The sequence below is a fragment of the Pteropus vampyrus genome, unplaced genomic scaffold, assembly GCF_000151845.1.
Source record: "Pteropus vampyrus isolate Shadow unplaced genomic scaffold, Pvam_2.0 Scaffold3, whole genome shotgun sequence".
Lineage (NCBI taxonomy): Eukaryota > Metazoa > Chordata > Mammalia > Chiroptera > Pteropodidae > Pteropus > Pteropus vampyrus.
The window spans coordinates 11,923,543-11,949,180 of record NW_011888784.1 but is presented as its reverse complement, the minus strand read 5'-3'; the positions used below and the strand labels follow the sequence as shown (position 1 = coordinate 11,949,180).

The window sequence follows — 25,638 nt, the reverse complement described above, 5'->3', positions numbered from 1 at the left end:
GACCTCCATTAAAAGAGGAAAATAGGAGTAAAAGTAGTAGTTATAGTAACAAAATGGCATTATGTATAATAGAATAATATCAGTAGCATAAGTTGTCGAGCATGGTAATAAGGAGAAGGGGGCCTGTGGAGTTAAGCTATTGCTAAGCCTCTTCCATGTGACTTACCGATGTCTATGGCAATATGGTCTTCAAGAAAGTGTCTTGGGAGAGACGCCCTATTGCAATGAAAAATAGACACTATTAAATGTCAGGAGTCTGGGTTGCATTTCTGATCATTAAGTAGTACTGTGGTTGGTGACATTTTATGATTAGATTTAAAGAAAGAACAGTTGTACATAATGCCTTAAAATAACACCTTTTCCTCACTTTACTTCTCCAATTAATTACCTAGTTCTTGTTCTTGTTACTTTTAGAATTTTTTGCTTTTTTTGGAGGTTACATCTATAGGTCTAAGCAAGATGGCGATATGACTTTTTCTTGATTTATGAAATATAGGCATTATTGTTTTCTGTCCATTGAAGATCAAATTTTAGTTCACATATATGACCCCAACTTTCCCTTCTCCACTCAACTTTTAGTTAATATTTTAGTTTTTTAGTTGATTAAATATTTAGTATTTGTTTCAATAGCATATACACTAAAATGGAAATGATGCAAAGATTAGCATGACACCTGATCAAGGATGACGTGCAAATTTGTGAAGTAATTGGTATTTTTATGGAATAGTATTCAGCCTTAAAAGGGAATGAAATCCTAGCACATGCTACAACATGGAAGAGCTTTGAAGACCTTATGCTAAGTGAAATAAGCCAGACACAGAGTAATAATTATTATATGATTCTAGTTATTGTGAGATACCTAGAGTAGTCATTTCATAGAGACAGAGAATAGAATGATGATTGCTGAGGGGAACAGGAACAGTAAGGAGTTGTTGTTTAATAGGTATAGAGTTTTAGTTTAGGAAGATGAAAAGTTCTGGGGATGAATGTGGTGATGGTTACACAACAATGTGAATGTACTTAATGCTACTGAACTAACTGTACACTTAAAAATTATTAAAATGACAAATTTTGTTGTGTATATTTTACCACAATAGAAATACAAAAATGTTTATTATTCAACTTCTCCTCCCTTTTAACTTCTTCCGTTTAAAATTAACATCTCAATTATTTTCACCTTCAGTGTACTAGAATAACTCCATGTGCAAGCTTTCATAAAGATAATGTAGCAGCAATGGCTTCAAGACAGTGATGTTCACAAGTAATTTTTCTTCCTCTCCACCTTCTATGCACATGGGATTATTGAACTTCGGATCCCTTGTAGCTGATGAAGCCAAGTGTCTAAGTTTGAACAGTAAACTGAGCAGCAGGTAAGGGGTCATTCTCAGACCTGGACATTTAACTACACAGCTCTCAGTCCTTTGCCACAGCAACTGGCAAAGTGTGAGGTGGCTGTTTTTTTTTTTTTCTTTCTTTCTTTTTTTATGTTCTGAAATTTTCTGATGTTATATTTAGGAGTAGGTATTTTTTTTTCACCCATCCTTTTGTGGAATCAGGGTACCCTTAGAAAGATTTATGTCTTTTTTTCAGATATGCAGAATTTTCCTGAGTTTTATTTTGCTTATTTCTACACTTTAATTTTTTCTCCTTCTAGAGCTCATGTTTGTTGAAGTTTGTTGAAGTGTTCTTGATTATTCTCCTATGCCTTTTATATATTATCTCGTATCTTCTGTTTCTTTGTCCTTTTTGCTCTATGTTTATGTAGAGTTCCTTGACTTTTATCTTGTCTTTTTATTTTTTTTGCGGGCGGGGGGAGCATTATCCTTCAAATCTCTCTGAGAATACTAATTAGATTTTTTTTCAAGTTTCTTCTCTTCCATTAGTTATTTCTATTTCCACTGGGATTGTTTCATTTGTCTATTTTGCCATTTTACGCTGCTAATTTTCTTTATATGCCTAAGTAATTGTAAGTTATTTGTACATATTTAAAATAGAAAATATTGAGTTGACTTATCCAGGTAGCTGATTAGATTTTCTCTGCTGCTGTATATCTCTTGTTTTTCCTGCAAGATTTTTCCTTCATTAAAGAGGCTGACTTGGCCAAGTAGGCGCTTGAATCACTGGGGTGCCAGGCTTTGGTAAGGAATCACCAAAATGGGAAGGAATTGATTATGTGGTGCTAGCACCCAGCTAGTGGTCCTAATTCTCCCTAAGGAATGCATTACATTTCTTTATTTGTTTTCATTATGGTGATTATTGTTTTTTTGCTTTGTTATCTTTTGACTTGGGTCAACGTGCAATTTCTTGTACTCTTGTTATAGCCAGGAATGTGGGAGAGAGAGGAGACGAGTTGGGGAGGAGGTTGGTTCTTTGTTCTAGAGACTGAATTTCAGTCAGACCCTCTATTCCTTTCCATCCACCGATTTTGGCTCACTTTCACGATCTTACCCTCCATACTTACTAATTTTAATCCAAAAGCCTTCAGGGTTTTGCATGGACAATTAGCTCCCTTTTTTTCTGCCATCCTTTCCTATGTTAATTTTGGGTTGTTTTTATTCTTTGTGCAATTACATGGTTCTCATCCATTTTCCATCTTCCAGAAATGCTTTGAAATCTAATGTTGAATAATGGTTCTTCTCCCATTCTCTTTTCTAGTAGGGCTTATAGGTTTAATTCTGTTGTTATCTCTCTTATTTTAATAAGAAGCGGAAGCAAATGAAGGTACTTGATCACCATATTAAACCAGAGGTCACCCTGTGCACTAGTAGAAAACAAAGGACTGGATTGCATTTTATGTCTTTGCAGTACCATCAACTATGTTCTCACTAAGGGCCACGCGTGATGAGCTGAGATAGCTGGAACACAGGTGGATATGTTTAGTGTTTCCTAGAAACAAGGCACATCAACATCTTTTCATGGTTTTTAAGCTGTTTGAAAAGAACACTGTAGGAAATTGAAAGGCAGATGAAAGTCAGGATTTTAATCAATAGCCCTTTCTCTTGCCATATTTATCTCTTTTTAAAAAAAAGCCTTGGATAATTTGGATATGACCAATATAAAACTCCGTGATTAAACTAGCAGTTCTACTTTCGAACATACCTAACTGCAATAACGTAATTGAAAAGAAACTAAAAAATAATAAAAGTAGTAAGTATCAGAAAAGTAAAACAATTTAATAGGTTTTTTTTTTGTTTGCATTTTAAAAGATGTTATATTTCAAAGAATCTTAAATTCAGGTTTTATTCTTGTAGTTTCCTGATTCTATAATTATTCCCCAACTCATTTTCTTCAGTTCTTAGGAAAAAAAAAATACATCTGGTGTTTCTGAAAAAAATATTTTCACAAATGCTTGTGGGTGATTTATTGGTGCTTATATCCATCCTATGTTGGGTGTATAAAATCGTGCCTACTCCACATGTCCAGCACAACAGCAGTATGGTTTTTATAATTCACCAGATCTCCCTTCTGGCCACCTGCTTTTATTAAATCACCCTGCTTTTGCTTTCCCTAAACTTCTAGGCTCTTCACGATGTAGTCTGGTTCCCGATATTGACCTAAGCATCCCCCTCCACTTGATATCTCATTTGGCTCTTCTCATTTCTACCAGCCTTGTCTGTCTTATTCACAATTACGTATGTGAGCCTCTTTTGTCTCCATGTTTCTGAGGCTTTTTTTTTTCTTTTTTTTTTTTTAAGTTTGACGGATGGGTACAGTTCAATGTGGATAGAGAGAAGGAGTGGAAGAGATTTCTTTAGTATGAGCTCTGTGCAACAAACCAGAGTCAAATACCAGATTGCACTGAAGGAGAAAAACAGATGGTCAGAGCCAAAGTAGTTGTGGTGCAAGGTGTATGAAGTGCTAGAGAATACTGTGCAAGGAGAAAAAGGTTAGAAAGTCAAGTGAAAGTGGCTTAGGTGATTACCAGAAACAAGGGCTAGAGTTCTTAGCTGTCCTTTTGTGCATGGTAATACTTTCTAAAATAGAATATTCGACATTGAAATTTGAGTCTCATCTTACTTATTATCCCTCAAAATCAAGCATGAATGATTCATGTATTTATCAAGGACCTAATAGACACATGCTATGCACAATGCATTATAGTAAAAATGATGAAAAATTCACTAGTGACTCAGGAATGACGCTCAAAGAAACCAGGATCTAGCAAGAGAGAGAGAGAGATAAGTACACATAAGGGATGATGGTATTTTGTAAGTGGTGGTGTAAATTGTTTAGAACTGAAAAGATACATTTATGGCTATAGGCTAAAAAAGGTAATTTGTCATCATAGCCCTTGGACCCACAAAATCAAGGCAACCCTTACACACCCTGGGAGCACATGGGGGATGAGAAACAATAAGAACATCTTGCCAGCCAGCTCTATAATAGCCCATGGCAGGACATAAGGTAGAGTTTTCATTTATTGAAAGTGTGCTGAGGGGGCCAGAAAAGAATTTCTTATTAATCACTCTTGTTTGCCTATAAAATGATAATACTTCCTTAATAAAAATAATTATGCCATCTGGCAAGTTATTTTGTCTAATTAGAAGTCTAAATCTTTCCATTGATTTTCTCACAGGAGAACTTGAAAATATTTTTCTACTACTTCTGTTCTCTTTGAAAGCTAACAGGAACCACGACTTGCCAGTGATCTTTTGGTCTAGCTCTAGATGTTTCTTTAGATAGCTATACATTTCAATGCATTTTGTTCACTAACGTGTTTGTTTATTCACCTATAGTATATTTTGTGTGTAGTAAAGTCTTCCATTTAGCCATTTTGCCAAAGGAAAGGTCATTCTGTGGTTAATGTCACTTATTAGAGAGAATACTCCAAGCCATTTTTTATATATGGCTTAGTTATTCTACTCAACAGAACTACTTCTTTTTTCCATTGTCCCTGCCTTTAGTGTTCTAAGAATCTGGTAAATTCCTGCAATTCTAGCTTCCAAGTACATGGAGCGAGAGAGGGAAATGTCTTCTTGTAACAATAGCATGCAACATGGGTTGCGGTGCTCATAACACAGATTAGGTCAGTTGGGACTTGTTTGGTTTTTGATTTGTGAGATTGGATAAATTGTGAGGAAAGGCTTCCCTTACACTATAAACAGGGTTTTCAGCCTGAGCATTGCACAACTTTCAGGGGTGACACTGGCAGACTACAAATGGGACTGCCATCCTATGGAAGCCTGACACCATCTATATTCTTTGGCCAAATACGGCATTACGAAACAGGGAATTTATTTAGAGAAAGGTAGCATCCCATTGCTACATAGAACATAATATTGCATCAAATATTCAGGCTATACCATATTAGTAACATTAATATGCCTATAGGAAAAAAGAAAAGGATGTTTAAAATAGAAATTTCAGTTTCATCCATTGAAATCAAACATGAATGACTCATTAATTTATCTAAGATACAATGGGCCTGTATTATTAACAATTCATTCTGCTGATGTTGTAGATAATTCAATGATGAGTAAGGCAATGCCCTCAAAGAAACCAAGGATCTGGCAGGAGAGTAAGACAAGTACGTATACGATGGAGCCATGAAAGAGAAGAGGAGGGGCGGAGTGAGTTGCTCATACAGGTATCTAGGTTCAGCATTACAGAAACATAGGTTTTACGATGTAGACCACCTATGACATAGACCAGCAACATAATTGATGAAAAGTATCTATATTCACAGGGCATTCCAATGTCTTTGTATAGATAAGCCTTTAGTTTTTAGATATGCTATTGTGTTGCTTTAGATTGATAATGGACACCAAAATATATTTTAAAATAAGTATGTATGAATGCTGAACACAGTGCATTGTTAGAAATATGATTATGATGAAAAGTAAATAAATGACAGATTGATGGATGGATAGATGATAGAAAGATAGCCGGGGTAGATGATAAAGGACCAGTTTTAATTTTAGAATTATATCCACAAATATGAAACAATTGATTGATTGACTAAATTTAATTTTATTTAAAATTTTAACATCAAACATTTATTTGGACCAAAATTCTTTTTAATTTCTGATATTATCAGTGATGTATTTAAATTTCACAAGAGTTAAATTTCAGCATAGAACGTCCTTGTGCCTGCTGAATGTCATGGGGACAATTCTGTCAAAGTCACCGTTAAGCTAACTTTTATGCCAAATTTTAAAAAAATGAAAAACAGAGTAGAATTCTGATTAATTTATGTGTTCATTGCTTTTTCAATTAATATAAATTTGCTCTTGTTCTACTTCAAAATATGTAAAAAATAGAGACCAAGTTTTCTTAAATATCTTCTTAAAGACATTTGTATACCTGGAAAAAAAAACCTGACAAAAATACAAGTACAATCATTTAATTGGCATATAACCTTGATTTTCCCCCATCCTTTAGTCCTTTCTTCAAGAGAGCTCCAGAATTTGATTTAATCTAGAATCATGTTCCGCTACACTAGCTCCCCGAGCTGGCCAATTATCTATGAAGGTTTCTTCTTGGATGCCCTCAGTTAGCTCTGTTCATTCAATGGAAAACTCGTGGTACAGAATTCATTCTAAATGACAGGCAGAAAAATCTGTACTATTTGAATGGCAACTTAAATATACAATGCAAAGTATTTGATTTAACTTAAACTGAATTAATTTAATTTAGCTGTCCAAGCGCCAACAGAGATGCTTAGTGTTTCATGTGATGTCTGTTTGATATATAGAGATGTGTGTGTGTGTGTGTGTGTGTGTGTGTGTGTGTGTGTGTGTGTCCAAATGTGTGTGTATATGAGACAGTACAGTTTTGCTATGGCTTTGCAATAAATGTTGTTTTTGCTATTTTTATTTGTAAATGTAAGAAAAAATATTTCATATTACCTTATATGAAGTTGTAAAATATGATAGAAACTCTTTTCATTAAAATTACCTCGTGTAACTTCCAGTAGTATTTCTTAAGATTCGTTCCCTCTGTTTACAATTCTGTTGTAACTATGCTTAGACCACCCATCTATCTTCTAAGAACAGAACCACGACAAACTGAAAAACAATTGCCTCTGGTATACTCTCTACCATAAAGATTCAGCCAATCAATAAACCTATCAATCAAATGTTAAATCAAGTTTGCTTATCTTTAATATGCCCAGTTTTGGGCCAGATATGGTAGAGGAGATGAAGACATAGACCATAGTTCCATTCCTTAAGAAAGTTTTCCAAGATTGGCACTTACTTTCTTATAAAATTCAACGAGTATTTACCTAGACACATAACTTTAAAATGACAATGTGAGGAAGACCAAAAGTGCTTTAGGAATGTAAAAGAGAGGATATAACTGAGGAGACTACATAAGGGATATGAGAAGTGAAATATCCGGCAGTTTAATATAGTTGATATTCCTTTGGAAAGAAGCATCCTCACTACAAAACTGCAAACTGGATAACAGAAGGTTAGGTTAGAGATCTTATTTAGTAAGGAACACAAGTTTGGTGATAAAGAGCTGAGGAAGGGGATGGAAAATGTAGAGCAAAAGGTGGTAGTTATTACTGTAGTAAAAAAAATTTGCCTCAAACTGGAATGTTTTTCTGAAAAAAACCAAAGTACAAGGAATTCCCAATAACTTTATTTCAACATAATTTCTCAGTAGTAGTTGAGACATAATTTTATCATTTACAGGAAATTTTTTTTGATAATATTTTGAGGCAGCTTTCCCCATCCTCCTGTTCACTTGCCCCTCCTTACCCCATAGATGGATCCTCAAGGTGGCTGGAATAAGGTGTCAGGTCCTAGTAAGTATAGGTGACCACTGTATATAGCTTATGAATATGTAGAAGGAAGAGGGTGTTTGAAAAGCCACAACATAGGGAGATACCAAACCAAAAAAAAATTTATATGAATATTTATTTAAATGCTTGTTTTAGAGCACTTCACTTTTTAATCAACAGGATGACTATATGGGAAACCAGAGAAAAGGAAGGACATTTTAAGTAGAAGTGGCAGACAGCAGTGATGCCAGGCATTTCCTAAAGAATGTTTGCAATGAATATTTAGAGGATGACTGTCCTGTGAGTGGGAACATAGCCAATAAAACCACCCAGTTGGTATGGGAAGTTGTGCTGAACATTACAACAGAGTAGGTAAAGACAGAAAAATAAGTTTAAAAGTAATGTCTTCATAATATACAATTTGAGCTGGCTTTGGAATTTAACTTAGTTTATATAAATTAACTTCATTCCATTGGGGCATTAGGATACTACAAAATAGTAAAATTGGAAATTCTCCTCTGGTTTCCCACGCATGTGTAGCGCTGATGTTAGAATTGAGCCGTAGACTGGCTTATATTGCTTTCTGTCTGCTTTGTATCGATCAGTCAGCCATAGTCCATCCTGAGTTTGTATCTGACAATGTGCCCAAGTGTCAAGCAAGAACTGGCTCTTGGCTTTAAAGAATTAGCTACCTGGTAGATGAGATAAAGCTTATAAACATGAAAAATAAATGATTATCTCATTACGGTTAGATGCTCAACATGTAGAATTTGCATTTGCCTGTAATAAAGGATAGGTAATAAAGGATAGGTATCTTAGACCACAACATATTTCAAGTCACAAAGGGGGCATCCTTAGCTCTTGGCAAACTCTATACTTTGCCTATATGGGAATGACTGTCCAGGTTTCTTGCTTCCTCCAGAATAGGTTTTCTATCAAGAGGCATATGCTCTATATCTACCTTTAAAATTTCCAGGTACCATTTTTTTTTTACTCTAATTCATGAAGGCTTTTTCCACCAAGCTATTTTCTAGAAGTAAGTGAATGGGGAAGAACTGAGCAAAGCCCCATGGAGACGTCAAAGCTTGGCAAGTGTTTGAGTTGTCACTCATTTGCTAAGTGTTTTAGCCTAAATACTATTTGTGGAGGTTCCTCAAAACAATCAGAATTTCAAATCTTCAAAGTGCCACATAAGTGTATCTGTCAGAAAGTCTAATTTAGGGCTGTGAGTGCTTGGCGTTTAAAATATATTTATTTAATCAACAAATGAGCCAGGATACTCAGCCTTCCATATCAGAGAGGACATGATATGCCATATACAAACTGCTGTTTCTCTGCTGGTCCACATGTTTCCCTTCCCACTCTTTCCTTTCTTTATTTGTATAAACCTTGGTTTTAAAGACCACAACTTCAAATTGTAGGTGAATCATTACTATTTGCTGCTTTTTTTTTTTTCCCCCAGCTCTCTTCTCCTGGTGTCTATGTCTAGTTGATTAAAGATATATGCAGTTCCCAAGAAGGGTTTCGATTCCTGACTAATAACAAACACTAGTCCATACAGAAATCTCTCCCCTGGAGGCCTGACTCCCTCTGGTTTATAGTTAGTTAGTAGGTGACCATAAGGTAGAAATTGAGCTATAGACTTCAGGCTGAGTCAGCAATTTTTGCAACAGTGTCCGCTGTGGACAATGAAAAATATCTAACTCTAAGGTAAAAAAAAACAAGAAGCCCTCTTGAATTTCAGTCTCAGTGGTGCCAGTTATTTGGGCATTTTTAATATTTTAATTGTATGTTGGGTTTTTTTAAAAACTTCTTTATCCACTGGCATACCTTCAAATATAATTGGAAAGAACACAATCTACATATGGAGAACTATATAAAAAGCATGTGTGTGTGTGTGTGTATAAATATAAAATTGGTGAAGATTGCAACCTAACATTCAAGAGAAGAAAAAAGAGTAGCATATTTTTTGAGTTCCAGTTAATATACGAAGTAGGTTTCCAAATGATACAAATTCTTTTTCCTATGCCTGTTAATTTCTATACATCTCAGTTTTATATTTTGTAATAGAGAAGCACTTCCTAATTCCTAGATTTTAAAAAAATCACTCAATAATTGTTTATTAAATTAAGAAATAGAAAATTAAAAAAGCAAATGTGAAGCTAAAAACAACATTTATATTTTGTATAAAAGACAATGACTTCATTTTTTTAATTCATTTATTCATTCAAAAACTTATTACTTAGCTCCTACTCTCTGATGGATACTGTGCTTAGTGTTAACTATTAAGTGTATTTTATTTTTATATGGGGACTGAATTTTCATTGTAATGCACAGCTTCGCTGCACACAAAGTACAGAAATTCTAATTATGCATGTAGAATGGGTGATATTTTTAAATAATAAAATACTAAACACAAACATAAAGTCTGGAAATCCCACATGGCAATGGTGGCTGGAGAAGGCAATTAACAGGATGGCATCATGGTGGTAGTTGGCACTTGATCGTAAAAGAGGCAACTTCAAGATGGCAGCATCACCTCCTCTGATTATTAATAAATAAATATTGACGTTAATTGAGCACTTTCCATCTTCAAAGCACTTTACAATTATTAATTAGTCCTCTTAGGACTATTTGAAATATAATTTCTGAAGTTTGCATTTAAATAGCATATTCATGATGGTGTTTTGACTTCGACTACACCAGCTTTTTTTAATTCTCAGATTTTTCTTTCTTTATTTATTTTTTATGGAATTAACGATAGTAGGATGAATGTAGCCAAACAGACGTTTCAAGAAAGGATATCTCAGGACATCGAGTATGGAGTCAAGAGGAGCTGCATTTGCATATTCTCACAGCAATGGTCCAAGGTCATGGTTCAGTTTCCCGAAAGACTTTCAGTGAAGGAGAAGTACTTTTAGGTCTTCAAATGAATCTACCTTTGCACCCAAATGTTTGTGCAGAGTGTTCTCTGTCTGGAATTGCTACTCAAACCACTCTGTTTTCACTTTGCCTGCTAATTCTTATGCATCTCAGTTTTATAACAGAGAAGCATTTCCTAATCCCTAGATTTTAGAAAATCATTCAATAAATATTTATTAACAAATAGGAAATTAAAAAAATAAAAACATAGATCCTTATCTCACAGTTCATAGACTAATAAGAGGATCGAGATTACATGAATAAGTCCTATAGAGTATAACAAGTATTTTTTAAAACATAATATGCTTTTTTGAGCAAGTTTATGTTTACAAAAAATTTGAGGGAAAGTACAGTGAGTTCACATATACTTCCTTAGCACAACACCTGCCTCCTTCCACCCCACCCTCCCCACAGTTTCCCCCGTTATTATATAAACAGATTGCATTAGTGTGCTACATTTGTTAAAATTGATGAGCCAATACATTATTGTTAACTAAAGTCCACAGTTTCCGTTAGGATTCTTTCTTTATGATGTATGCTCTAGGTGTTTTGACAGATGCCTAATGACATATATCCACCAATTCAGTATCATACAGAGTAATTTCTTTTGTTATATGTTCTCGTGTGTCAGTTAGTAAGAGTTTGACTTCTCTGTATCCACTCACCTTTGTCCCAGACACCTGCATTTCAAGGAAGTTGTGTCCCTTTGGTGACTGCTTGTACAAACACTGAAATATCAGTTTTTTCAGCTCTACTGAGCAAGGAATCTCTCTGTCCCCAGAGAAATACATTTCATTCAATCTGACTTGAAGATAAGGCCAGGGTCTAAGGGTTGGTGATGAAAAAGACCTTTGCAATTTAATTCAGTTTGACTTACAAGAGGCATTCCAAAATATATGTGCCTGTCATGCATCTTGTCCAATTAGGGAGCATTCTGGCACCTTTTTTATTTGCCACACCTATCATCTCTTTCACTTCTGTACTGGTCGGGAACATCATAGGCACCATCTACCCTATCTGTGAAGCTGCAAATGGTTCTACTAACCGTCAGTGGAAAAATCACATCTATATTTTGGAAAGGCAGCTTCCAGCTTATTTAACCAAAACAGATATACTGGCTTATGTGCATTTTTTTTTAAAGATCCGTGAACCTTTGCTGAACCGTAGTCTCCTACTTAGTATACAGGAGCAATCCTTCCATATCAACATAGGCATCAGATTATTTTGTGATTATTCGTCTATGTCTGTCTTCCTCTCCAGACTGCAAGTTACATAAAGGAAAGAAACCTATTGTTTTTATTTACTCTTGGTTCCCTCAAATATTTTAACTTTGCCTGCCACGTGATAGAGTCTGAACTTCTGAATGAATTGAAAACCTAAAACTAAAAACAAATTATAAAAAATATATGGGGATAATAAACCATAAAATCAACTTTCTGTAATGCTTTAAGGAGATGTTTTGCAAAAATTTCTAACTTTGCTACCCAATCCTCACTCCTAATGAATTTGTAATGGCACAGAAAAGATGAAGGAGAAGGTTGTAATATCGTGGCATAAAACCTTGATGAGAATATTATATATGCCTCAAATTTTGCTCCCTTTTATTTTTGAAGCTCCTCTAAATGCCACATTAAATCACTGAGGATAAAGACACTGATGACTATAAGGTTAATTTTCCATTCCCCCGGTGAGGAAACCCACTCTCATGACTGAGAGGGGAAATTTCGGACTCTCCTTAAAGAATCTCAGATTTACTCAGAGTTTCCAGGCTTCCTAGAGGATCAGTGATAGAGACTTCCTGTTTACCTTTCGGTAACCTCTGGAAAGCTCTCCCTGGTACCCTCCTATATCTGGACCAGGTGCCCCTATTAGGGCCCCTTTAGCATGTTGCAGCCTCTCTCATTTTCCTCTCACACTGGATTGTAATTGCCTGGATACGTGCCCATGTTCTCTACCAGGCTTTAGGCTGCATTATGACAAGAAGCCTGTTTGCCTTGCTTACTGTTGTATCGCTTGTGCCTGGCTCAGTGTCCGGAATATAATGTGGAGGTAGAGGGAGAAGGAAGGAAAGAAGGAAAGAAGAGAAAAAGGAAAGAAGGAAAGAAAGAAGGCAAGCAAAAAAAGAAGGAAGGAAGGCAAGTCTCACATCTAGAAATCACAAACTTTCTCTAACAAGTGCTGATGCATTAAGATTTAAGAGTTTCTTCTAGAATCTTGACTCATAAGAAAACCCTGAGTTTTTCAGGAGAAGCGAAAGACCTGCTTAGCAAGGTAAACCAGCTGGCCCAAAGCTCCTTTGAAACCATCTTTGACACTATGATTAGCTTTGATTTTGCCTTCCCATCTGTCTGACTCATATATTGCATGATAGTGGATTAACTGACCTCACCTATAATTTACTGCTGTGTTCCATGGGATACCTAATCTCCACAACCATATATGGAGATAGTCCTAGCACTAACAAACGTGGTCCTGTGTTGGTGTGCACTGTATTATCCCGATGCCTTTTCCTTAGTTGACTCCAGGCCTTGTTTGGTTTTGTGTCTCTTCTATCATCTGAGATGAGTAACTTGCTTGTACCTGTGGACTTTGTTATTCATACAGGGCAGGCTGTCTCTTTCCACTTATTCCATATTCCTTATTTTACACCTATCATACATGTGTCTTATTGCTCACTTTAACTGAAGGTAGGGATCATGTCATATGTTGCTTTGCTCTATGTTTCCATGGTTAGCATATTATGTTGAACACAATAGGTACTCAATATTTAAAAAAAATGATGAAATGTATAAAAAGCAAAGGGAATTTTCTTATCAGAATTAAAAGTATTTCTAATTCAATTTACATTATACTACTTATAAGCCTCCAGGATTCTGGGATTTATGTTAAAAATTTAAGATATTTACGAAATAGTTTTGAAAAACCAGTGGCTATGTTTGTAGGTATATCATCTTTGTTTTCATTGGGTCAAAAAAAAAAATATTCAGTGCTTGTCCAGTTTCTTTGTATGTCGTACACCGAACTCCTGGAGTTAACAATGCCATTGCAAACCGGACACTCTCCTTCTCTGTCACCACCTACACAGACCTACTAGGCTCTGTCCTCATCGATGTCAGGAATGGCACTCAGCAGCAGAAAGGTCAGAAACAAAAAGCTCCTAGTTCGGAAGATTTAAAGGCAGGTTATCAGGAGTTGGACTGGAGCCCCAAACCATGTAGGCTATAAGGTCAGAGCTTAACTGTTTTTCCATTTTATTGCTCAAGGACAAGGGAACTTGATGCATGAGATTCTGGCCCCATAAACCGTCTACCGAGGTGGCCATTTCATCACGTATGGTTGCAAGTTGAGTACTGACCACACAATTTAAATCGACAGCAGCAGGGCCCTGGTGGGGATGTGAGAAGCAATGTCACATACAACATCCTTTTCCTAATTATTAGGACCTGGACAGGTGGCAGGAAGTGAATGAGGGGTGAAGTGGGGGGAGAGGGAGGGGCGGGGAGGCACAGTGACATTTCCTATCTCAGGAGTACAAGATTCATTACCTCTGATGAAAAGTCACCAGGCTGCGGTGAGTCCTGACATACTCTGTGACAGGAGAAAGTGACATGGCCGTTTGACATTCAGGGCTAGAAGGTTGCCGGTCTGTAATCACTAGTTAAAATTGAATCTTGTACATTGCACCCTGCCAGCACAGCTCAACTCTTGATAATTATTTGGATGCTACTGTATTTGGATTTTATTTCCCCAGCAGAGAGGGGAAGTTGGATTTATAGTTTACTGCTGGGTTAAGATTGGAACAGGCTAGATCTTTTTTATGGTTAATATGGCAGAGCCAAATAAATCTAGAGATTTTTTTTGTCCCTATTTTAATTCTAAACCACTTGGGGGTGGGGGTAGGGAGTCACAAAGAAATCAAAGAGTGCGTCTTCTAATTTTCCATGAACAAGCTACAATTCTGTCTGTGCTTATATTTTTCTCTTTTTTTTCTTTCACTTCATGATGCTTTAAACCAGCCATCTGGACACGAACAGGGCCGGGAAACATCATCTTGCAGCAGCTATAGCCTGAGCTGCCCCATGGATAAGGATGTAGATGGTCAGTGCCACTTAACAACCACTCTTCTCTACCTGGGGGTCAGGAAAAGGACAAGAGAAATGTTTTACAGTGGGTCATTTTAGTATAATTACAGAGTGGCCTTGAACTGTTGATTTGCATATAGGCATGCTGTGATTCCAATAAGAATATTCTCTTCCCCTATTCCCACCCCAAGGCACAGAAGCTTCTCACAGCCTATATATTCACCCCATTAAGCCCAGAAGGAACCCTGATGTCTGGCCTGACAGGCTCAATCTAACATTTTGAGGAGTCACAAGCCACATGTTCACAGAATGGTAAAGTAATCACCAGAAGTAACTTTATGTACAGACAGAATAAGTGTTGCTTATGTATTATTAGGGGTTAGCTGTGACCCGGAAGGAGACCACTGTCCTGAGCTGAGATATCTTTGCCACTAATCTCCCTCAATGTCTAAGAGTCCATCATTAGAAAAACATCAATTTAAATAAAAACATTGTACTTCCAAGGTTTCCAAAATAAGTCACCATTACTTTTTAGAAAAAAAAAAAAATCAAACACACCCCAAAATAGGTAAAACGTGGTGAAAGGCCAGTAGCCTCTGGCCCAAGAGGCCTGGAGCATTGACATTCATTGTTCTGAGGGATCCACCCTGGACATGGGGCTGACTGTCCGCCTTGCTGGTGCTGAAGCCTGATTTCTATCAGCTGATTGTTGCCCCATCACTAAAATGTCCCATCACTTGCACACCCACTAAGTTTGTGAGATTGATATATGGAACCAGAATGCTGATTTGTGTAATTCACAGTGAGGAATACATGCAACAGGATTTGGAATGTGCAAAGGTGACATGATCAGTGCAGTCATTACAGGTAACCCGGCCAGATCCTATACGGAAGGTGTCTGGGAAGTAAAGACGAATTCAACACTCTGCCCTCTTACTGATGGGGTAGTTGTAGCCAGGGCTCGCTTCACCAAATCTAGAACTGCCCAAAGAGCTGCAATAGTGTCCTTACTGTAAAACCGCCTTTCTCCTGAGGAGTGCTGGGATAGGTGCTTCCAGCTATTGCTCTCTTGCTTCTAACTTTGTTCAGTCGTCAGTAGTAAACACTTTCCCCTCTGCCTACTCTCCACTTCGCACCAGAGTGTGTTGCTGTCAGAGCTCAGTTTTCAGAAGGCAGTCGGATTTTTCTGCTTTTCTAGCCACTTGCAGACACGAACAACTTAGAGTGAATCAATTCATTACTTGATTTTATTCTGCTAGAAAATATACTGATGGAACGGGGTACCTTAAGGGGAGGGTTTCTTGTTCAAAGAAGGAATTTCTAAATAGGGACAGGTCTCTGGAAGTCAGTGCATTTTGAAAAACTTGCCATAACATGTAAGAATAAGAATACCTGGAGAAAAAGGACATGAGCACCTGAAAGAGGAGAATACAGAACAAAGAAGATGGACCAAAAAAAAAGGAAGAAAGAAAATAAAAGCAGATATATCGAGGGGGCTATAATCATGCCTTCTATCTCCTAATGGTGACAGACTAAAATATGACTTGAATGCTCTGGTTGCTGAAATGATGATCCCGTCAGTAATGAAACTGAGGTATCTGGGTTGGCTAGATGAGATGCAGTTAAAAGAATAAACTCATTTTGTAGTCATATCATACCTCAGCTGCTCCTAATTGTAGTTACTGGCTTAAGGATTGTTTTTCCCTTTTTATGGGCATCAAATATTTTACATGTGAAGAATAACCTCAATTACTCATTGTCCAGGCCAGAAGGCAAAAAAGGCAAAGGTGTACCTAATAAGGGATTTTATTAACAGTATTGCTCATGGCCAACTGAAGGGCATTTCTCATGTTCTGATGGTTTGGGAAGGACCTACTTCTTCTCTCCCCAAAACAAAACCTCACACATCATGTGTGGTTCATTTCAAGGCCTTCTCCTCCATGAAGTATCCCCTGACTTACCAGCATAATTGATATTTTCTTCTTTAAATTTCTGTAGAATTTATTTTTCTTGTATTAATGTATCACCTGTGTTTGACTTTAAAGTTCTTCCTGTGTTTCTTGTTTGTACATCTTGCTTGAATGAACAATTATAGCTTGGAGCCAAGAAGTTTCTGAGACCTAAAGTTAGTCTTTTAACCTCCTGGAAACTCAATTTTCTTATCTATTAAGATGAAGAAATGGGAATATGGGCCTTAAAGGTCACTTTCTGTTCTAATATTCTATGAAATTTTATTGTGCTTCCCTTGTCCTTCTCCTCGAAGAGAAATATATTTTTCTTTGTTTAATTTGCAAAACCCTGTGTTCCATCCAATATAAGCAGAACACCGTTCAGCGCAATGCTTAGTACTAGGCTCCAGGCACACCATAGGCATACTCAAGTGACAGCCCTCCAAATGCAGCAACACAGCAAGAGCTCAACCCGGGGCAATCGTCTCATGAGTGGCTCTGCTGGTTCTGCAACTAGGACATAGGAGCTCTGTGCTTTGGTAGAATCAAATTGGATTTTTTTTTTAACGTTTTCATTCAAAAATGTTGTATCACCAGACTCTTTCCAGCCTCATCTGGTTTATGCATGTTCCCGAGGAGATCAAGCTGTCTGAAGCCTTCTCCTTATACAGCTCCCAGTGGTGAGCTTTCCCCACAGCTCCTGATGCAATTAGCATCCTGGAATATTGAACACAAGTAATTTTATCAGACAATCAAGAATACACAGCTAAGGTTGATGTTAGTTTTTGCTGAACACTGAAAGAAAGGAAGAATATGAGAGGAACGCTGCTCTCAGGTGAAAAGAGCACAAGGCTGCAGACACTTAGGAGAGGGTGGCTTGCATTTTGTTGTTGTTTTAACATGCGTGCTAGTGTCCTTTTGAAGTTTATTGATTACATTAATTGGCATCACACAATTGGGGATAAAATCATCAATATCTCATTGAACAGGGGGAACAGGGAGAGAATTTGTGGTACCCTCAGGTGAAGCCCAAACATTGGACCACTGGATTGGATAGATTTTCTTTACTTTCCTGAGAATCTGTATGTCACCCAAGAAGGAAGATTTTTGTCACTAAGCGGGGTTGGAGCTTATTACTTGTCTTAGAAATACAGGGAACAGGAGTCTCCTTCTTCCCAAATATCCCCCGGCAATGCCATCCGATAATTTAGCAGCACTTTTCCTCTGCTTTCCTGGTGGCTGTTAATTCAAGTGCAGAAGCAAAAAACGTGGGTTTGCCTTTTGTGCCACTCTTTTAATCAAAGTGATTTTCTGAAATGCAACTGTAGAAAATAGACCCTTTCATTTTAGGATCAACAACAGTTTTTACAATGGTAGGCAAACCTGAGCCCCTCCTTAAAATGTCAGGAAAACAAAAACCAGCCCCACCTGAAAAGCTTCTTCGCTTGTCTTGAAAGGATTTTTTCGGCTGTTTCCCTTAAGCTGCTTTCTCCTTCTGTGCAACTTCCCGATCCCATTCACAAACTGTTGCCATGGTAAATAATTATATCACAGATGAATTGTGTATACTTCCTTTTCATAGCTGGAAGAGGAATTGTAGAGGAAAGGGGAAAAAAATCAAAATCCTTTAAAATTACAGGGGAGATAGCTGAGGAACGATTGCCTCCTTGTTAACATAATTAGCTCCATGAATTATAAATTGGTATTAGAACTTGCTCTTCATGACAAAAGGAGTAATTATATTTACTCATGTAAAATTAAACAATACCCCAAAAAAATTAATGGGACTCACCAGAAGCTCTCTTGACATTATCATAAAATTCAGAGATCTGAATATCCCGCAATCTGAAGTGTTTTAAGCAGCATAAACTTTAATGCTGCTCAGATTTGCTGTGTAGCAATATATCTCCTGGCTACTTTATAACTGAACTTCCATATTCAAACACACACACGCACACACGCGCACACACACACACACCACCATCACCACCACCACCACCAATACCACCACCACCAACAATAACAGACAACCCTTAAATGGTTTATTTCGTAGACTGATGCACAGAAAAAGCCAGATTTTCTGTACCTATGTGGGAAGTGGAAATAATTTTTACGGAAGGATTTTCTTTTTGTTGACTGTTCTAAAGTCAAAGCCTCCAGAATAGAGGGTGACCTATTTATTTAAACAACTCTCAGATGTGTCTAAACGTGGGGCTGATACAAGAGAAGGTTAATTTGTCTAACTAGCTGTGCATCCAAAGAGATTTCCTATGAGGGGAATGGCAATGTGTCAGAATGGCCGTGGATCAGAATGACAAAGTGCTGATATCGTGGCATATCTGATCCAGGTACCCAAAGACAAGTGAATACCAACATTTCAAACCAGTGGTTGTCTGACCCAGGCCTAGGAAGACAGAACAGGTAGAGAAGCAACATTTGCTTTATACTCAGTTTTATAAGAGCTATTATGGTTATTCACAAGCAATACTGGTCCCTTATAAAATTGTGGAGTACTCTTTTCTAGTCTTTACATTCTTTAAAGAATTTTTTGGAAGGAGATAGGGGAGTTTTAGACCTACTAACCAACAAAACCAAATTATCTTCTAGAAATTCTTACTTTGTTAATCGTTCCTACCTTTCTTCATAATTTGATGTAAATGTTATATTGCCTACATTTCCTCTGTCTGGCCAGACTCTGATGCAGTGGACTAGAGTTCCACTATGCATGCTAGGCACAGGTTTAATGCCAATCACATTTTACCCAGAAACTACTTTTCATAGGATACGACTACCTTCCAGTATACTATGAAAGCTTTCAAAGTATCTATTCATTTCTACCTGCCATTATATTTGGAATTTCTCACACTGCTCACTCCTGGAAGGTAAGTCACAGAAGCCACTTTTAAAATATATGACTTACCAACGAGATTGGAACTCTCATGAAGCTATTGACACAATGGTATGAAACCAAGGGAAGAGAATACTTGCATCCTAGATAGAGGGGCCTAGGATGAATACAGGTGTCTTTGGAGAAGACATTAGTTTATGCGTTCATTCACCCAGTGAATTCTTTTGTAGGGGATCAACAACATTTGCTAGGAATGGGAGAAGGAAGGCAACAAATAAAATTGAAAGATGTTTCCTATATTTCCAGAATTTATGAATCCTAGAAACCTAGCCTTTCATTTGGACGGATACGTAGCCAAAATGATGTTTAGAGTGAAGCCATAAGAATATGACAAAATGATTAAATCATACGTTAAGTGAAAAAGCAAGATATAGACTTGCTATTCTGATGATGCCTGGTATGTGCATATGGGATGACAATCTGTCACTGCTTTTCCTTCTGGCCATCCTTCCTACTCCAGGACTTCCTAGAGCCTAGATGATTCACTTTGCATTTGGAAGTATAGTCTAGTCTGTCCCTCGCTTTGCACTTGAGAATGTTAATTTAGGCTAGTGAATAGGACAGCGGGTGGTGGGCAGGGAGGCTACTCCTCAGGGAAGAACCAGCATCTCTTATTTCAGGGTATCATTTGGGGTCCCATCTGGAAACTGATGGTACACTCGAACAGAGTAATTGAGCAGAGATTAATAAAGGGACCATTTACAAAAATAGAGGCAGGATTAAGAGAAATCAGTAAGGGATGATACAGTATTTCAGGACTAGTGACAGTGAAGAGTCATCACCACCCCTTAAGGGACAAGTGGAGTAAGTGGTAGCTATAGAGTAGGAATGCCAAACAGGTTTGTGACCTTGAGTAGAGGGACACAGCCAACCTTTAGCAACTTACCTAGACAGGAACAAGAAGAAGGAATACCCCAGTTCAGCACTCTACTTGTCCTTGTGTCTTCTGCAAGTAACCTTCCATTGGTGAAGGCAGAGGGAGGTTGCTCTTTTGTTTATGAAGATTGATCTCTTGGGGCTCAAAGTATGATGGAGAAGGGTGAGGAGTAGGTCTGGAGAGACAAATAAGAAATAGCTAACACAAATAAGTGAGCAGCACAGGCCAGGAGACAACTCTTTGAAAGATAGAAACTTATTTACTGTAGAAAATTATATATTTCCAAATGAAAAATTTTGTCATTAAATTTAAAAAAATTATGATATTGAAAATATGGTATGAATCTTTATTATAGACTATCTCTTTGATTTTACTTTGAAGTTAGATTTTTGAACCAAATTAATCATTCAGTTTAGTCAAATGTATTTAGACTAAGCTTTTGAAACCTGAGTTACTACATCAATAAGACAATGTCAAAAACAATTTTGTTATTTGGGTATATGAATGGGAAAATAAATATTGGAATTCCCTGGGAAAATTCTCTCATTGGTGATATCTTGACTTGATTTTGCTGGAGTTTTGTTCATAATCTTGCTTTCCTCACCACAATAGACTCCACTTTCAACATCCAAGGAGATCAGTCTTGCTTTATTCTCAAATTATGTGCCTTGAGGCTCATGCTACATTTTTCAACAAGGCTATAAGGTTAAAAAAAAAAAAAGTATTTTCTAAAGATGTGGCTGATTGTTATTTAAAAGTACTATGTTATCATTTGTAAATAACTGATTAAATATATGTGTCATGGTTATTTACTGCAGGGAAAATGGATACTCTGGACATTTTTTTTTTTCTTTTTCTTTTTCAGACTAGCAGAAATAATAGCAGAAACTGTTTTTTTAATAGGCCATATCAAATTTTGCCCTTTTAAAATTGGCTATCTCTGCATTTATTTCCTAGACTATTTATTCAATATATTCTGTAAATCTCTCTTTTATTATATAGCTCTGATTTTATTGATATCATATAACCATATAAAAGCTTTAATTATGAAAATTTTCTTTGTCACTAATATCTTCTCAGTGTGGTAGATATTAAGGGCCACTAGAAAAGAGGAACTGGAATTAAAGAAAGAACAAATAAAATTAGAAACTGTGATTGATTTTTTTTTGCATAGTATGCGTGGTAAAGTCTGAAGGTACACAGACAATACAAGGTCAAACCAGGAATAGAAAAGGCATGGCATCTATACTGTCACATATGTCTCTCTCCCATGAAAGATGCCACAGAGGGATCACAGCACTGCTTCTCCTCTAGATCTTGATACAGTTTTGCCATTTCGCTCCTTCTGGTGCTATCAGCCTCCTTGTCCCAATAGATCAGTGCCAACCAGGACTTCTACAAATGCCCAAAATATCAGAATTCTTTATTCAATACCTCAATTTCTAATGGGAAGAACCTTTGAAAATTATGCATTCATACTATGTAAAAGTTAAATGAACATACTTTCTTTTCTATTATGTCTATATGAAAAACGTAGTGTGTGATATGATTTGGAACTGTAGAATTTAACATATAACATCACTTGTGCTTACGGATTCACTGGGAGCCATCAAACAAGGATATTTGGAGAAACAAAATACAATTTTGTAATAATAATAACTATGAAATATTTTATGATTGATGCCAGATACTGTAGTAAACACTTGACAGACATTATTTGATCTTTTTAGAAACTGTAAAGGGCATTATTATTTCAATTTTACCGTTGAGGAAATTGAGTTTCAGAGAATTATGTAAGTTATCCACGATCACTAGTTAGTAGCCAGTACGCACTCAGTGGTTATGAGGGATATCCATTATTAAAGACCTAATTTTAACAATACTTTTATAAAACAGGTATCATGTTAATGTTATTGCTGAGCAAACAGGGTTCAGAGAAGATAAGTAACTTTCCCAGGCCATGTAGATGCCAGACTTACAGCTGAGAATTGAATCCAGGGTTGCCAGGATCTTGAGTTAAGGCATGTTTTCTCCCAACCCCAAACCAAATGTCTGCCTAATAAAGTCATGAATTTAAAACATCATCATCTGCTTATTCCTTAATGAAAACTTAAGGAGTATTTGACTATATGCTTCTTTGAGTCAGAACCTTCTTCTTCCATAACTTTCATAGAGTTTACTGCCCAATCTGGGTAGTAAAAGTAAACACTCAGTATTCCTTGTTATCCATCTGAAGGTCAGAGGAGGAAGCCCAGTTTATTCAAAGTCATGTGTGCATCTGGAAATCTTAGAGATCATCAGCAGTTCGAAGGTAAACACGGAGTGAAAATCAGATCACCATATAAACGATCGTGAGCAACATTTGAAATAATAGCCACATTCACATCTAAACTCTCTATCGGCTGGGTGCTGAGAAACTACCTCAGTAGCAAATGTCACTGGAGGTCTGAATGGCATTCAGAATGGCATCTTGCCTGCTGGCTGAAATCCTCATCAGGGCCAGCTCCAAAAAGAAGTTATTTCACCTAAAGCCTGTCAACTTCTATTAGATCACCCTGGGCATTAATTTCAATTTTCATGTTTCTGTACCATAAAAAGGAAGAAAAAAACTTTGTATGTGCCAAGGCTTAGCTGCCAACTATTGGGGGAAAAAAAAATTGATTTCTATTGAATACTGCACTTTGGAATGAAAGAAAACAGTGTCTAAATGAAGCTGAGGCTCTCAGTCACCTATTCCTATATTACTGTGAAATCAATTATGTGAGCTCTTTCGAAAGTTACTGATTGTAGCAAATTGAATGGCCTTCATTTCAGCATAATTTGGAGAGGTTGATGTAATCAGAGACCTTATACCACGGTAAGATACAAGATTCGTGATATTCAGATGGGAAAAAGCTACAGTGGTTAAGCTTGTTCCTTACCTTCCGCTTACCCGCTGTAAGGCTTTCATAAGTACAAATGAAATTGTTTTGATGAAGGCGGTGATGGTTCTGAAGGGATGTGTGAGGGGGTAAAGGAATGGAAATAAGGTCGCTGGAAATCACGCTATTGTCTTCCTATGCAAGGAGACTGTAGAATCTAATCCTAGGCCTAATTGGCTGCAAATGAAACACTTTAATATCAAATCTTGAGTTATGCCCCAGAGCTGAGGTTCAAGCTTAGATGCGAGGAGAGGTGAAATACTTGATTTTTCTTGCCGTGAATGTTTGTTCTACTTCATTCTTTTGGAAGTCTAGAAGCCCAAATAATGGCTCTTCAAATCATAAATTGAATCTCTCTAACCCCAAGATCAGTTTTTGGCTCAAGAAAATTCCTGGCAGATTTGGTTTCATTACATTTGCCTAAATAAAATGTATCATATTCATTTATATGGGAAGCAGCATGTTTGCAGTCTAGTGCTTCTACTCTGTAATAGGGCTGTTGGCATTGCCCAAAGCTGAGACAATATGGTTTGCTTCAGATTAATAACAAAGTGACTATACTCCACCAAGGGTCTATGAGTTATGTGAGAGTAAGTGACTAGGCCTTTGGGAGGTACAAGCTGTTGAACAATGCATGATATCCTTCTTACGAAGTGCTAGGGACCGATTCTAGCTTTGAGAATTTGTGTGGTTTTGAGTCGGAGAGACAAACGACAGGGCTGCTTCCTTTGTGTGAAGAAGTCTTTGCATTTGTTCTTTCTTCACTGACTTCAAAAAGTTTAGCTCAAGAACAAAAAATTTGGCAACCATTTTCTCTGAACACTGAAGATAGCTCCCTCATTTGGAACTGATTCTTGGTCAGAGTTGCGAAACCTTGATGTTGTAAGAGGAAATGGACTTGGGTTTAATCTCAGATCCCTCCCCTTGAATCCATGGTTTACCTGGCAGAACTTCAGTGTCTTCACATGTATATCGGATATATTCTGTAGGTTAATTAAAGCTTTAAATTACGAAATTCATATATGTCAGTGGACATGTAATAGGGGTAAGAAAATATTAGTTATAGTTATCTACTCAACCAGATTATAAGACCTTTAAAAGCAATAGTCACACTTTGCATAGAATACATCTGGTACATATTAGGTGTTCAATTATTTCTTGCTTGAGACAACATTATATACATATATTTCTAATTTTATTAAATTTATTAGGTTGACATTCGTTAATGAGATTATATAAGTTTTAAGTGTACAACTCTATAATACATTATCTGTATACTGTACTGTATGTTCACCACCCAGAGTCAAGTCCCCATCCATCACCATGTATTTGACCCTGTTTGCCCTCCTTTACCCCCTCCCACCTCGCTTCTCCTCTGGTAATAACCATACTGTTAGTCTGTGTCTATGAGTTTGTTTGTTTTGTTTGTTGCTTTCTATTTTATACCTCTAAAAACTGTCAAAATGTCCTGCTTCACATGAGTCATATGATAGGCTCTACCAGTCCAGTCACAAAGATTCAACCCTGAAATGTCAGAGTTATAGGGCTTGTCTTAAGGATGAAAGCAACCTAAAGAGAACATAAATTCAGTTCATTCACGTGGTGGATGTTTTCCTAACATAATATTGAAAAGATCAGAGAAATAACTTAAAGCAACTGGATAAATATTATTTCTAAAAATAATATTTTTAAAAAACCAGAACTCTCCCATGATAGAATAAATTACCTCATGAGTGCCCCATTAGCAAAGACTTTCAGAGAGAGATGGGGTGACCTGCTTGTTCTTTCCAGGCTGCTAGAAGAGAAATTGTGATTTAGATCAAGATTTAAACTCTGGAACTCCTGTTCTCAGCAGTACTGCCCCAGCCTCTCACTGCTCCCATTGACTTTCAAACTTTGAGTTTCCTCATCTTTAAGATGAAAATAATGAAATCTATCACATTTTGCTATGAGGATTAAATTATAGAGTATCTTAACAATACTTAGTTCAGCGTCTGGAATCCATTGTAATCCCCACCCCTTGTTTCACCCATTGTTATTAGCTTTGCTGAACAGATAATCACACCCAAATGCCAAGATACAGTTAAATGCTAACACCTCCAACATCTTTTTCTGATTTCTCTAGTCAAAAGTATTGCTCCCTAAGTCTAATACATAATTATATTTATACATCTCCATTAATATTTACTATAATATCTAAATATGTATTTAATTTACTCTGTTTCATTGTCATTTTCTTAACAAGGACCA

The 25,638-nt window shown here is 36.8% G+C and overlaps 1 pseudogene; it reads left to right on the top strand.

Moving 5' to 3' along the window:
* The first annotated feature begins 618 nt into the window (after window positions 1-618).
* Window positions 619-718, top strand: LOC111741731 (annotated as a pseudogene).
* The last annotated feature ends 24,920 nt before the right edge of the window (window positions 719-25,638 follow it).